This window comes from Chlamydotis macqueenii, chromosome 2 (genome assembly GCF_036417535.1).
Source record: "Chlamydotis macqueenii isolate bChlMac1 chromosome 2, bChlMac1.mat, whole genome shotgun sequence".
NCBI lineage: Eukaryota > Metazoa > Chordata > Aves > Otidiformes > Otididae > Chlamydotis > Chlamydotis macqueenii.
Genome location: NC_141557.1, coordinates 127,364,722 through 127,378,731, shown reverse-complemented (window position 1 = coordinate 127,378,731; position 14,010 = coordinate 127,364,722). Strand labels below are relative to the sequence as shown.

General features: G+C 41.3%; 1 protein-coding gene across 1 annotated transcript in view; it reads left to right on the top strand.

The window, feature by feature from the left end:
• CPA6 (carboxypeptidase A6) overlaps window positions 1–14,010 on the top strand; it is an 89,210-nt gene that overhangs the window by 60,469 nt on the left and 14,731 nt on the right. The gene's annotated exons all lie outside the window — the stretch shown is intronic.

Genomic DNA, 14,010 nt, shown 5'->3' with positions numbered 1-14,010 from the left:
AACTAGCTATTACACTGTATTTTTTTTTTAATTTGTAGAACACTTAAGTGCTTGATAAACGAAGCTGATAGCGACAGCCAGACACAGCTAGGCACAGGACAAAAATATGCCAGACACATATTGGCAGAGATATGAAGTAGGATTTTATTCCAAGTCTTAAAAATGTGAAGATTGTAATTCTGGTAATAGTCCAAATAAAATGGTGCCGGTGTGTACTGCTTCAGATCAGTTCAGCAATATGTTTGCTTTAAGGATTTAGATTGAGAAAGACATTTCTCTTTTGTGTAATTCCGTAGGAACAGGAAGCTAAAATCATAGAAGCAGAGTAAAATCATCATTTAGGTTGAAAAGAGCTTGAATATCATCAAGTCCAACCGTTAACCTAACACTGCCAAGTCCACCACTAAACAATTTTTACTTCTCTGAGAATTAAAAACTATGCCCAAGATGGCCTCCAACCATCACATCACCCACAAGTCCTTTTCTGTTTGTGAGCAACTGGCACAGTTGGCTCACTCCCCAACTGTGTCAAGAAATTATCTTCCACACACTCCAGGAACACCCGAGACTGTTTCCTCTCTGCTGTACTGTATTTCCAGCAGACATCTGGTAAGTTGAAGTCCCCCATGAGAAAAAGGGCTACTGATAGTGAGACTTCTCCCAGCTGCTTATAGAATATTTTGTCTGCCTCTTCATTCTGGTTGGGTGGTCTATAACATATTGTTGGCCTTCCCCCTGATCCTTGCCCATAAACACTCAACCCTATCATCATCATCATTAAGCTCTAGACAATCAAAATACTCCCTAACATACAGGGCTACCCCACCACCTCTCCTTCCTTGCCTATCCCTTCTGAAGAGTTTATAGTCATCCATTGCAGCAGTCCAGTTGTGCAAGTCATCCCGCCATGCTTCTGTGATGGTAACTATATCATAGTTTTCCAGCTGCACAATGGCTTCCAGCTCCTCCTGTTTGTTGCCCACGCTGCATGCATTACTGTGGATGCACTTCAGTTAGGCTACTGATCCCACCACCTTTTTGGGGGGAGAAGCCCTAGTTCCTACTTGACCATTCTCAGGCACTTCCGTGGTTTCTAACACATCAATAACCCTTGCATCTTTGCTACTGCATGGATCTCCATCCCCTAGCACCACTGAGATGGCAGACCAAAGGACCTAGCTACCAAAAATGATGGATTTCGTGTTCTCTGAATATCAAGTGGTTCCTCCAATGTTTCTTTCAACCTATCTTACTGGATTTATGCTCCCTTTGTCTTTGATATCTAGGATTTAGCCTTCATATTCATCCATCTGCCATTTTTTCAGAAGATCAGTGAAATCAAATGGAATTGGAATTTTGCTTTCCACTTGTCCAGTACATATTTCTTTTTTTTTTTTTTTTTTTTTAATCTCAGCATTTAATCTCTTCTAGTTTGGGATTCATTTCAGATGCATGATATGTTTGCAGCCTTTTGACATTTCCCCTTAGCAAAGAACTTTTGTTCAAGATGAGATACCAGCTACACAGTGGACACTATCTTGCAGTGCAATTTACAGAAGTCAAAGAAGGTTTCAAAAAAACTAACAAACAGATGTGCTTTTACTATTTTGCATAGTATTTTTTGCACAAAATAAGAGATGTAACTTTTTTTTGCAAGGTTCTTTCTACAAACACACAATTTTCTCACTTCTCTTCTGCCCCGTCACTGTGTGATTCACACAATGTATTAACACCTCCTCTGATTTAAAGGATCTGCTTTTTATTTTCTGGGCTCTGTCCACTTAGCAGAAAGATCCTGGCCCTATAAGTCACTTCATAAGAGTAAACTCCTACATCATCAACAACCTAATGTGTTAGCTGAGATGACCATATAACCACATGTGGCCTTCCCTCAGAAGTCACAGCAGCATACAGGGCAAGTACAGAAATAATAAGGCCACTACAATTTGGGTGACCTTGTCAGCATTGCTGCTGATGCACGGATAGGCTAAACCAGATCCAGGAGCTGATCTCCAAAGTTCAGTGTGCAGTGATGGTGTGTCTTCTTATTAGGACTTCTGTTACTATAAAGATGAACAAACTTGCAACTATTTCTGAGCAGCTTTCCTTCCTACCCAGGAGAACAGGCTGCAGTAAGGGAGATGTTTGGGACAGACAGGCACTGGTGGGAAAGCCTATTGCCCAAGTACATCTTCCTTACCAAGGTTTTACCGTAAAGCACTACAATGTGGTAGCAAGGTAGAAATCACAAGGTTTCTCTGTAGAGATTGTGGCAGAATATAGGCTGGATATGTCTATATAAAAACCTTCTGGTTGTTATTTGAGATCCTCAGAGAGTAGCTTGCTAGTAAGACTGTTTCGCTAACAATATAAAAGCATTTTCCTAGATTAAAGAAAGTTTCTGCAGATTTCCTTGAGACTACAAGAATGTGCCAACTTTGTCTGCCCATCTCGGGCAACCCACAAATGACATTTATTTTCTTCTTTCCTTGAAGCAATATTTCAATCCAGCATTAAAGCAAAAAGCATCAGGATAAGAATACATTATGCTCACAGTCTCCATCATCATATTAAAAATGACCGGGAGAAGAGGAGAGGCAAGATTATTAGATTGTTTGGTTTAGGATATTGCTTTTCTCATTAAATGAATCAGACATTTTTAGTAAGAAACTGAAGGTCTGTCCGTGTTTCAAACTCTGCAATTCTCTTTTGCTGGCAAACACCTCCCTCAAGCACCTCTGCGGCCCAGCAGCCCACTTTCCATCCTCCCTGGCACTCTTGGGCAGTTCTGAGAAAGGGCAGTCATCTTGGAAACAGATTTTTCCTGGCATGTTTGTTGACTAAGGAATAGCACCACAAGCCCATTGATTTAAGGCAAGCAAGAGGAAATGTTGGATTTACGTGATGTTAGCTTCTTTTCTAGCAGGAACAGCATATGTGCATCCATTTACTGTGCAGGCAGCCTGAAGTATTTTACCGAGCTTTCACTTCACCCTGTGAGCTCTGTCACTTGTTTTTATTGAAGTATCCATACTCCTATATACAACTAGGCTTTTCAAGCCTAGTTTAGCCAACAACCTCTATGTATGAATGTCACTTGACAGTCAAGCTCAAGACTGGGTGCTGCAAACTTGATCACATATTCCCATACAGCTTGGGAACTCTTGGTGCCTTGCTTGCACCAAGGTGCCATTGAGCAACTGGTTGCGAGTGTGGCTTGCCGGGGTATGGGCAGCAGCTCCCCACTTTCTACAAAGCATCTGGAGTTGTTCATCTGAGTAGGACCCAGCTCTCATTTACCTAAAAATGAAAAGCAGACTAAGGCAGATCAGACTTGGGAAGTGAGGATGTGAGGCTAAAGCGTGGGAAGGCAAGAGGCTGCCTGCTATGCAGGCTTGTTCTGTATTCAGGCAAATACAATACTTAGAGAAAAAGAACAGATGAACTAGAGAAAAAGGGAGAAAGATGTAGAAGTTAAGAGTAAAAAGAGAAAGAATGTGCAGGGAAGAGTGTTGCGTTATGCGATAATATAACTGAAAGTACAAAACCAGCCTACTCACGTTTTGAAACAAACAAAAGGAGAGCAAAGACTATTGTTTGGTTTGGGAGTTTGGGTTTTTGTTTGGTTTTTTGTGTGTTTTTTTAATTATAATCTACTCCAACATGAGGTCTAGCCTTGGCTCTGTATTCCATAGGTCTGGTGTTAATAACGTCACTGTTTGTTTCTGTAGAAGACGCCCCTGAATGCCTGTAGTCTCTCAGCTAAAGATAATCAGATGTTTTACCAGGGTTAGCAATACTGGTGGCCTCTGACAAACCCTACTTCATGGTCATTGGATTTCAAGTCAAGAAAGAGGACACCCTACATGCACAGGATCAGAGCTTTAGGTACCAGCTAACTAGCCACATAGAAGTGTCTGTGCTCATATTGTGGTAGAATACCAGTTAGGTTACAGTGGAGTCCCACCCAACTTGAAGCCTTACTCAGCCGGAAAGGGGTGGAGAAAAGGCCCCGACAGCAGAAATATTGAAAGACCTGTGGTGGAGTAGGGAAGCAAAAGGAACTGTAAAAGAAAATGGAACTGACTACCTGTGGACTACTTAGAAGGCAACCTGCAAAGATAAATGAGTCTAATGTAACCCAGAATTTGTGTCCACAGCAAAAGGTTTAGGGGGGCGAAAAACCCCCAGGTTTCTTAGCCTAGATTTTCAAAAAGAGTGCCCACGATCTAATCATACATTAAAATGTGTTAGTAAACACTACAAACTGGAAAGAAAGGGACTTTATTATGTGTTAGTACTTTGTAGAAAGCAGTAGACTTTAGAAATAAAATTTGTCTATCAGACATAACGTGTATTTATCCAAAATTAAATAGCCCCCATAGAAAGAAAGAAGCAAAACCTACAGATTTTTTGCGAAAGTACAATTATATATGTTTATGTGTTAAATAAGAACATTTAACTCCTCTTCATTGGATGTGCAATTGTGACAGGAGAAGCAGAATTCAGATATCAAATTATCCAGACCTCCAATTTAGGATTTTACCATTGTTTTAAAAATCTGAAATATGGTTCACAGCCTGCTATTCCAATTAACATCAAGACTAGATTCTGTTTCAGTTTTAGTGGAAGCAGATGAGGATTCCCATTACATCTGGTTTGACTTTCTTCCCTCTAATAAATGCTGCATTTGATCCATGCCAATGATGTATAACCTTGAAATGTCCTTTATACAACATTTTCAGAAAGCAACATACAAGAGATGTGACTTTAAGGTGCCCTATTCTTTGTTTCTGATGCAGGAATTTGTAGTTCAAGATTAGAAAATTCAAGAAATGTAATTAAAAACTTTCAAGAAGCAAGCACTGATTGTACTACTTTTTGACAAAAATCTTCTAAGAATCCAATGGCAACTGTAAGGGAAACACCCATTAATATCAAGTGCATCCTCCAAAGTGAGTAGCCTCATTGGGGCCTCAGATGAAGGTGCAAATAGCCTCACACTTTGGAAATGCAATAACCTCCCCCATCACCTTCTTCTCCCATCCTCAAAAGTGTGTCTTTTTAGGAAAAAAGGAAAACACATATATTGACCAGATCCGGTATATCTGCATCTCAAATGTGGACTGTGGCATGCTCTTCTATAGAATCCCTAGGCTCTTACATTTTTTCAAATGTTTAAATCTTGAGGGCTTTCCTCAAAATAATATTATTGTTCTTTGAATGTCAGTCAGCTTACATTGCAGTGCACATAGCCACTTTGCTTTAATGTGAGACTGTCGTGGGTTTTTCTTCCGATGAGCAGCGCTACCATCTGCTTCTTCTGGGACTGAACTTAGCCAATATGTAAGGTCTTTGCTGAAAAACTGTTCAGAACTTCTGAACTTTCTGGATTTGATCAAGGTGACTTGATAAATTTGGTTCAGGCATTGACCTTGCTAGACTGCCCATGAATATTCCCTCACCCCTATCCACAGGCCCACTGGAAAGGAGCTGTACGGTAGAGGGATACAAATCCACACCTCTGAAGCTCTGCTCATCCTGCAGCACTGTACCATCCCTTAAAGATGGGCTGTAATAGCTGTCACAGAAGAATCCTGAATCTGAAAACAGTATCAGTATGCTCTGCGTACTTTGATTTGTGAGATGCATGGCCAAAAGTCCAAAATCTGAAATGTGGATGTTCTATGATCCCAGTTAGAGTTCCCAAATTGTTCAGCATGATGTGTTTGTGCTTCATCTTGCACCAGGGAGCAGATAGGTAACTCCAGACAAATTAAAGGCTGGGGGCAGGTTTCTTTGGTATTGATGTTGACGTTGGTATTGATTGCTGCCAAAACCAGGCCTGAATCCCATCTTTTCACTCCATAATAATGAGCTAAGAGAGACGCACAGACTGTCCAAGATGCAAAATGGCAACACCTGCCCACACTATTCTAAGCTTGAGACTGATTTATGAGGCACCTTGTGGGATGCATATGGGATGCATACTGCCAATTAGCCAGCCATTAAGCTTGTGGACCAGGCCCCAGAGACCAGACTTTACCAGGAATTTTGCAGGGTTCAAGACCTCAGATTCTTCCTCAGGAATGTTTATGAAGTGCTTGACTGTAAAGACAGGATACTTAATGGCACATACACGTATACAGGACTGAATAAGGACAACGGTGCAATCAGATGCAGGTCCAAGTAGGAGACCCAGACAGCGTCAGTGTAAAAAAGGGTTGGCTCTTCTTCTGTGCCGTGCAGGCCATGTGGTCAGAAGGCCTTAAAGCTGTAAGTATTCCTACTTTAAGATCTGCTGAAAGCCAGTGTAGCACTTACAGTCATTCTGCAAAATTCCATAGTCCATGTCCTGATGGACAAAACATCTGCAATATGCTGCATCGACAGTCAGAGCAGCACTCAGTAATTCATTCCAGTGCCTGCAGTCCACACTGTCAGGAAAACAGCTTCACATTCTGGATCATTTCTTGGTCTTGCTGAGCTCCATCAAAATTGGTCATCCTTTAGGAGTCAGAAAATTTATTTTTCCTTGCTATCCATAACTACCAGAGCCTCAGAATACTGGCTGATTATCAAATTCAGATACCAGTTTTTCACCCACTTCAGAAATAGTCTGATCTTGGGGATGTGTAAGATAGTTATGTGAAACAATACACTATGTTAAAGAACATACACTTGACCTATCACTTGTCAATAGACTTAAGTCTTTTGAACAGGTACAGAATTTCAGACTAATATTAGTTTAAGGGATGCTCATTACACTCATATTTAGTTATTTTTTGAGACAGTGTAGTTAGTTCACCCCCCATTATAGGCTTTCCATCTCCATTTTTTGGAGTTCTCCAAGCAGAAGTTTTCAGCCATAGAGGAAAGAAAGCAAGGACCTGACTGTCTCTCCCTATAAGCCATACATTTATGCCAGTCTTGTTCCTGGGGAACAATACACCACTGTTCATAGAGTCATAGAATGGTTTGAGTCGGAAAGGACCTTTAAAGGTCATCTAGTCCAACCCCCCTGCAAGAAGCAGGGACATTTTCCATTTGATCACTTTGCTCAGAGCCCCATCCAACCTGGCCTTGAATGTTTCCAGGGGTGGGGCATCCACCACCTCTCTGGGCAACCTCTGCCAGTGTTCCACCACCCTCAGTGTAAAAATTGCTTTTCTTATATCCAGTCTGAATCTACTTCCCTTGTCCTGTCATTACATGCTCTTGTCAAAAGTCCCTCCTCAGTTTTCCTATAAGCCCCCTTTAGGTACTCGAAGGCCACTATAAGGTCTCCCCAGAGCCTTCTCTTCTGCACGCTGAACAGCCCCAACTCTCTCAGCCTGTGCTCATAGGAGAGGTGCTCCAGCCCTCTGATCATCTCCGTGCTCCTCCTCTGGACTCGCTCCAACAGGTCCACATCCTTCTTATGTTGTGGGCTCCAGAGCTGGATGCAGTACTCCAGGTGTGTTTGCAGGAGAGCAGAGCCCTCGACCTGCTGGCTACACTTCTTTTGATGCAGCACAGGATGCAGTTGGCTTTCTGGTACTTAACATATCTTTGAGTGCTGGCTCTCAGAAACTTGAAGAACTGCTGAAATAATTTGAAATATTCCAAAGTGAATCAGAGGCATGCAAGGCCAAAACAAACACTGTACCCGTAGCTTTTTCCTTTCACCCTTTAGCTGGATATGTTCTTTCTTTCCAAGGTCCATTCCCTTCAGCTAAAGCTCTTCAGCTGATGTTGGTTTGACCTGAAATGTTTTGTTGCTCTTTAATCCATCACATCTTCTTCCCTATGAAATCTTCTTATCTGGGTTTTCCTCCTGTTCATCAATTTTTAGTTCACCCTTGTTTTAAGAAGGCCAGAAACTTCTAAGGGCTGTATTTTGCCACCTTGCAGCCTCCTTCACAGCTGCCAGTGATGATGGCACCGTAAGGACTGGGCTTTTTTTCACCTTGAAGGATCAGTCACCTGGTGACAGATCTCTCCACAAACGCTCTGCAGCTCTTTCAGTAAATGGAATACAATCATTGGAGCTTAATTTTTATTGTTTGCCAGACTCTGGTCTCCTCAGCTGTCTTTTTAACTGCCCAACCTCAGAAAAAAAAAAATTGACTTCTTAGAGTGCTCCCTGTATATCCATTATCTGGAGGAAAAATCCATCTGTTTCATCCTGCAGCATCTATATTTGAAACACTCGGCCTTACTTATCTTTAGCTAACTCATTCTTCTCTGTCAGGAGCTTCTGCCTGAAATGCTATTTGTTTTTTCTCCATCAGCAAGATCACCTCTTCCAGCCTCTTCATTCAGTACTTCATTCATCAGCCTTTCAACACCAAGAGGCGCTGGTACAAATGCAGAATCTGTTTGATCTCCAGTATTTTTTCATCCTCCAAATGCTGTTCCTGCCATTTGTAGTTTCTGTGCAGTAATCACACCTATGTGCATGTAGTTTCTGCTTCTACTCAACATCTCCCCTCCATTCTACAGCTGGTTCAGTTCTCAATGAGTTCAGTTATTTTGGCAGCCATCTTCTATCCCACTTCGCTCTGAGTATCTGTATCTCTCCAGCACATCCTTGCTACTGAAAACAGAGGCTACTAATGTGCACCACTTCTGAGGGGAAGGAAAATAAAGTAGCAGTGAACACTAGCAAGAAGAATTTCCCAGACTAGGCTCTCAGTTGCGATGTTTCTTTTTTTTCTTAATGGATAAAATCTAAGCCAATGCCAAAAAGATGGAGTGCAGTACCGTGGTATCACCACAACGAGGCATGTGATGCATTGTTTTAAAAGCAGCTGTGGTAAACCATTTTTATCCTATACAGTATTTCTTTCTCTTTTGATCCATGGTGGATTTTCCCAGGTTCTATTCAGCAGTGTATCAATTTAGAGAAGGTGCTTTCCTTTGTTGTGACAAAGGCAAAAAAAAAAAAAAACCAACAGGTAAAAAGGTTTCCAGTTTTCCTTTCCCCAGAGGAAATAAGTATGGCATTATTTCTCCTGTGCACTTTCAACTACTCAGCTGCATCCCTCTCCCTCCCCATGGTCCCCAGAAGGGAAAAATTAGTTTCATTTTGCTTGCAGCTATTCGTTTTTCACAATGTGAATACATCTTGATAAAATAAAGGTAACCTTGCAGCTGTGCTGTGCCTGTAGCAGGAATTCTTCAATGACACTTGCTAGTGCAAACTCCTGTGTAAGTATTAATCATTGGGACATTCAAAGTCTGCCTTGTGAAGGCTTTTAAGCTGTTGGATATGTTCTTCTTCAAGGAATGAAGAGAATTCACATTGTTGTTCCAACATATTACTCCCCCTAGGGAAGAAATTCTGCTTTTTATTTTAGCAATCCACTCCTGTATGATGATGCTGAGTAATCAGGGCCTCAGTAAAAATACTGATATGCAGAGGACTGTGAAAGAAAATTCTGTGTGTTGGACAATTTAGTTGTTCCAGAAATAGAATTAGAAGCAATGACTTGAATCTTAATTATTTAACTGTGTCTCAACAATTTAATTAAACAATGTATTCAGCTGACTTGTGTTGGGTTACCCTCAGTATGTGCTACCCTAGACCAACATAACTAGGACGTAAAATTCAAGAATTTGGATGTGGTAAGCATCTTGAGGGGTCTCCACTAACTTAGTGGGCTTTAGTTTCATAAAATTACTAGTAGAGAAATGTGTGTTGCACCTTTCAGAGTATCCACAGTGCTTCAGAATAACTCAGGTCGTTCTTTTCTCTGCTAGGCAGTCCTTGACTTATCTGGGACCTATGAGATTTTTAATGTACTACCTCTCAGAGTGGAACCAAGAAGTTGTGTGTCCTGTTTCCACTAAGATCTGTGTAACTCTATCCAGCTTCTTCTCCACAAGACCCTGCATTTGCTTGGGTGTCCCAGCTTTGCACAAGCTTCCTGGAACTGATGTTTTCTTCTCTAACATGTCAATCATACCATCGTACCTCTGTCTCTTCTCTGCTTCAGCATCTTCTCCATTTGCATCCTTAAGTATAAGCGTAAGCAAGCCTTTGAGATCTTGTAAGTCCTTCTCTTCAAACTCTTTTTATGGACTTTCTTCTTAGTGTTGCAGAGTAGTTGCAGCACGCTGTCATATTTCTCAGTTGTTGTTTCTGCATTCCTCCTCTGGGAAATTTTTCCAAAGAGGAGGGAAGATTTTGCTTGATAGAAAAAAAAAATCAGACACATTTCAAGCTTCAGCCTTGAAAATTTGACCCTTGGGTTTTTTTTTGACATTTGGGTTTAGATACTCAGTAATATCTTACCCTTAATAATGGGCTTACCACTTGGCTTGTGATTTGAGTGCCAAAGCAGGACACTAGCAGTAAAACAGAAAACGGAGATAAAAATATATACTGTTTCCAAGTGCAGAGACAGAGCTAACTGTTAACTCGCCAAACTGATAAAGTGACAACAAAGGCTTGAATGGCAGATCATAGTGCCACCCTGCTAAAATCTGAGATATAGAGACCATAGTAAGACATTGTATGTTACAGAAAGGATGTTTTAACTGATATCTTAATAATTGCATGGAAGAGTCAATCCTGTTTTGCTGGAAGTGGTGTTGTGCAATTTCTGGTAGAACAGCAATGGAGTCAATTCCCTGTGCTAAAATAGTAACTGTTTAATTTAGTGTGATTGTTTAATTCAAAACCAGAAACAGCAAAAGCTGATTGTTACCTTAAATTTAATGATAACTAATTGTGTGACAGCAAATCATTATTAAGCTCAACTGCAATTTCAGAGTTTCTCTCAACCCGGTCTCCTTGCTTTGTCCTTCTCACTCAATCCCCTTACTTTATAAAAAGCCCAACTGTATCCTAAATCCATTTTAAACTCTTGCCTTTTACTGCCGTGGCAGTTTACAATATAGCTGTTTTGCTCACTTGGTCCCCCAAATTAAATTTCCTGTGGACCAGATCCTCAATCTAAGCTGGCATAGCTCTATCAACAGCCACCGCTGCTGATCCAGATGATCAATTCCCCTCCTATTAATCATTGGTGCTTTCCCCCATCCCCCAGGCAGATTGCTTGCATGGTGTTGGCAGGGCTCCTGTATCATCTGTTCTTTCACTAATAACACTATTCAGCATTTATTGGGCCAGCCTGCCTCTCTGCACATTCAGCAGCAAAGCTGCTATTGATTGCATGATGGGGAAACAGAATCAAGCCCTATAAAGTCATATTACTTCGTATTCCGAGAGCTCTGTGCAAACTACAATGCAGTTAATTCACTAATGGTTTATATTCGTCTCGCTTGTGTCATAGCAAAGAGAAAATGTTTCAAAACTGCCGGGGCAGGGTGGGTCGCGTGATCGTTGTTCGGCGGGTTTGAGAGTCATGTCACAAAAGGCAAGTTGTGGGCTTTGCTCCAGCAAGGACACACCTTGGTAATGGTAAGGCACATTGCCAAAGACCTCCCTGTTAAGGGAGACAAGATTACAGTCTGTGTTGCCTGATTACATGTATGAAATAAAATTGCCAGATAAAAACAGTATGAGGGACAAAATATTTTCAGCAGAAAGAGTGAATATGATCTCACTGACACCAGGTTACATCGTCTACACTCTTGCTTTGCATGAAGAAAGCCGCAGCAGGTTCATTACATTTTTAATGAAATGCTACTCTACAAGGGTAACCAAGTTATTAAGATAAACCATATATGCTTTAAAGAACAGATTTGAATGATTGACAAATTTGCCTCTAAATCAACTTTAAGACGTAAAATTTTGAAGAGTGTTACTGGGGACTATAATGCTTTCTGAAGTCTCTCCTAGTATTTTGTCAATGACAGCAGCCATTAAAATAACACAGAGTAGCTTTAAGAAATGAAAGGGTGCTTGGCATTTTGCAGTCTATGTTTTGTTCCCATTTTTAAACGGTGGTGCTTTTACCTAGCAAGAAAAATATTTTCTTCACAGGATTTAAAGCATAATGAAGAGTAAAAAAATCTTAGTTCAAATATTTTCATTATGTCACTTTTTGCAAATTAGGAAAGGCTGTGAAAAATTTGCAAAGCTCATTCATGCAATTTTTATGGAGTGTATTACCTTAAATTAATTTATTCTCTGTAGTCATTTTAAGGAGATTATCAAGATTAAATGTTTTAAAGAGTTTAATCTTTTGGCATTACAGTTTAAAATACAGTCTATAACAGTACAGTGTAACAAAATGCATAATTACAGATGTAACTGACAGCAAAAGAATTGCATACATAAATAAAGATACAGGCAAATATGCCGGTCTTATTTTCACTGATAAGTAAATACCCAGCATTGAGACACAACCTGGGCTTAATTTGTTAATGCTGTCTAAAAAGAGAAAAGCATTAGAAAGTCAAGGCAGTGGTGTGTGGTGCCTTATTTCCTCCCCAGCCAAATTACTTCTCCCTGAAATAAGCATGACGAAAATGGTCACTTTCCTTGACTCACATTTCGGAGCACGACTTGGTTCTGTTTCCACTGTAAGAACAGTCTTACAGATTTCACCTCCATCGTTACCATACAGGCTCTTAATCCTGTGAAGATTTAAGTGCAGGGCTAGCTTAATGCACAGAGTAGTCCAGGTTACTTCAGTGTGTGCTTTCCGCATGTGGAACCTCAATGAAACAGAGCCCTTGTTTTCACAGTCATTATTTTTGAAGTAACCATTGCATTCTGTTTTGACAAAATTACTTTTTACCATAGCTGCAGTTCCCTGAATACCAATATTTTTATCCAAATGTATTTGTAGCCTTGATGTGGCTTCCTAACACACGTAAATTGAATTTAAATGTGGCACCATTTCAGCTAAGAATCTTTGGGGAATTTCTGGCACGTGGACGAGCGAACCTGCGACCTCTGCATTGGCCAGGGACTTTTTCTCAGGCAGCCCATGGTTCCACCAAGCTTCCCCTCAAAAGCACACTGTTGTCCTCTTCCCCCCTACAAGATGCTCCTCAGCATCTTGTCCCACCCTGAGGTGCTCCACACCATGCTGTCCCAGCTGCTGCCAACTCTCATTGCATTCTGTGCTGTGCCCTCTTTGCCCCCTGTTGCTCACCTTCCTCTTCTCTTGCCTGGGTGAAATGGAAGAGGAGCCTGGTGTGGAGCAGCACCGGGTGGCTCGGTGGCTTTGAACAGGGATGGTGCGTGGCTTTGGATTTGCAAGTGAGGCTGAAGGACCTGCCCATGCAGAGCACTGCTGGGAGGGAAGCTGGGGCTGGGTGAGGGAAAGCATTGCATGACTGAGAGGTGGTTAATGAATGGGTCAGAAAAAGCATTTAGAAGTCTCACTGGGGCCTCAGTAAAGAAAAAGAAATATTCAGACTCCTCCATGAGTAAATTTCAGCCCCAAGCATGTCCAATTGTATGGATATTTCTTATAGGTATTCCACAAAAAGCATCCGTCAGCTCCTTCAATAATCCAAATAGCTGCCTGGTTAGGAGTCCAGACGTATCCAAATCCTGTACTTCACACTGTTCCCTGGCATTTGTCAGTTGAAAAGCTTTTAGCTTAGTTTATTTCAGAGCAAACATTTCCCTTTGTCCCCCAAAATGCATGCCACTTCTTGGATCTGGAGGGCCAGAAATCATAGAATCGTAGAATTTTTAAGTTTAGAAAAGACCTCTAAGATCATCAAGTCCAACCATCAACCTAACACCACCATGTCTACTAAACTATGTCCTTAAAGTGCCACATCTATGTGTTCTTTGAACACCTATGCAGCAGAGCAGAAGGCTGTAATCACAGCACCAGGAGAGGAGCAAGCCTCAAGGATCCCTCTGAAGCCACCGTCAGTGTCACGGGCGTTCCGCCTGCCAGGTGAAACACTTGATTCCTTGCCTTACAGAATCAAGACTCAAAACATTGAAGGATGCAAGTTGGATGCCCAGCTATAACAAGGGTCAGGTTTTGATACAGCATGTGGAGTCCAAGCTTCCTGAAAGGAGCATCTCTGGTACTAGCAAACAGAACTGCTGAGGAGCCTCTGGTTTCCTGCTTTTTTCTGAGATGT